The sequence below is a fragment of the Lupinus angustifolius genome, chromosome LG13, assembly GCF_001865875.1.
Source record: "Lupinus angustifolius cultivar Tanjil chromosome LG13, LupAngTanjil_v1.0, whole genome shotgun sequence".
Classification (NCBI taxonomy): Eukaryota; Viridiplantae; Streptophyta; class Magnoliopsida; order Fabales; family Fabaceae; genus Lupinus; species Lupinus angustifolius.
The window spans coordinates 6,094,580-6,096,647 of record NC_032021.1 but is presented as its reverse complement, the minus strand read 5'-3'; positions in this window follow the sequence as shown (position 1 = coordinate 6,096,647).

Sequence of the window (2,068 nt, the reverse complement as noted above, 5' to 3'; positions counted from 1 at the left end):
GAGAAAGATTCGACTTCAAGCTCATCCGATGAGGAGATAAATTCAAAGGTATGCCTTATAGCACAAGTGCATGAGGAGTGAACGTCTAGTGATGAAGATGATTCTGTTGAGGTACATTCCTATACTTCATCATGCTCTAATGACTCTCCTCCATACAATGAATTATATGCAGCTTATGTCGAAATGCATCAGAAATTGAAGAAAATTGTTAAAGTAACTATAGATAGAAAAAGAGTTATCTCCTTACATGAAAAGAAAATAATTGAAATACTAAAGGAATTAGATAAGCTTAAACTTGAAAATGAAACTCTTGATCTTATCTATGCATGTGCCTCATGTGATTGCTCTACTTCTAAATTATGTCAACCCACTATATGTGATACTTGTGAGAAGTTAAATGCTGAAAATTCTGTTTTGAAACAAAAACTTTCAAAGCTCACATATAGTCAAGAAAACCTTAACACATTGCTTGCTAATACAAGAAACATTGGTAACCGGTCTGGAATTGGATATAACCTGAACCTATGAAAAGACCATATAGAAATCCAGTAGTTCATATGCATAAGAAGTCAAATAATAACATGCCTACTTGTTTCTATTGTGGTACACATGGTCACACATGCACTACATGCTTTATTAGAAAATTTGGTGTGCCAAGTGGCAAATATGTTTGGGTAAAGAAAGGGCAAGATCCCTTAGTTACTAACAAGAAGGGACCCAAAATAACTTGGGTACCCGAAAGAGACAAGTAAATTGTGTTTGCAGGTGTGCCAAAGGGTGCCAAAGGACATTTGAGCGTCAAGGGAAAATTCAACAAAAGATGTTCTAGGCACAAGGTTGGTGAATAGATCAAGGTCATTAAGAAGAAAAGTTATTGATAAAAGTTGTTAAATGAGCTTCCGTATTATGCTACCTACCAAGAGCACTTCTCTAAGTAATAAAGGGGGAGAAGATAAAGGGAAGAACAATGAAAGGGGGAGCAACACACTTTGAATGTCAAATATACAACTTTGATCATATCATCAAACTTTTCATCAAACAAGTGGCAATCTTGACCTATCACCAAAGGGTAAGTAAGGTAATTAACAAGGTTACAAAATTATTTCTTATTAAGCTCAAAACTGCTCTTAAAATTGTCAACTTTTTGTCGTTAATCGATTAATCCTTAATTTAATCAATTAAATGAGTTCCAGTAGCTAAAGCTTTCTGAAATAAATCATTTTAATCGATTAAATTTTGTGATAATCGATTACCTGGGCTTAATTGTTTTTGAAAGTTAATTCTTGTTGTTTTGTGGCTTACGTCTATATTTTTTAGTCAAATACATTTCATGGTTATGGTTGTATTGTAGTGTTCTGTAACTATGTTGAACCTTGCTAATTATATTAAATAGAATTTGTTTTTGTGTGAATCTTGAACATGTCTTAATTGTGTATTATAGTTGAATGATTGAAATATGCTTTAAAATGAAAATTTCCTAACAAAGTGCTAACAAGTGGTGATAATGGCATCTAACAAGTGATGTTATCTAACAAGTGGTACTAACAAGTGGCACACATATATGTTTAATCATTCCATGTCTAAATTGTTTACATAATGGATATGTCATGCAAAGTCTGTCTATAGAGTCAAAAATCAATGCATTTGTTTAAGCTTCTCAAACTAGTTATTGCCTATGCCAATAATTACAATTTTTTAAAATAAATTGCTATATCTCTTCTTACTTTTGCCTAGAATTGAATATTCGTATCTTTTTGATAATGTCAAAATGGGGGAAAAGGTTGCTTATTGTGTTTGATGTTATTTGCAGGGGTAGAAAGGTTGTAATAATAGCTTCTGCGTATTGCTTACCTAAGGGGGAGAAAAGTGCTTTTAACTTTGAAGTCACAACCATTATGCAAATGTACAACATCATCAAGCTAACTCATCAAATGTAACATATGATTTGATGTGGTGTTTGTCATCATCAAAATGGGGGAGATTGAGAATGTAAAGCATCAAGGATTGCATTAGCAACGTTTGCCTATGTTTTGATGAAGACAAGGAATTAGTTAAAGCTTGAATATGG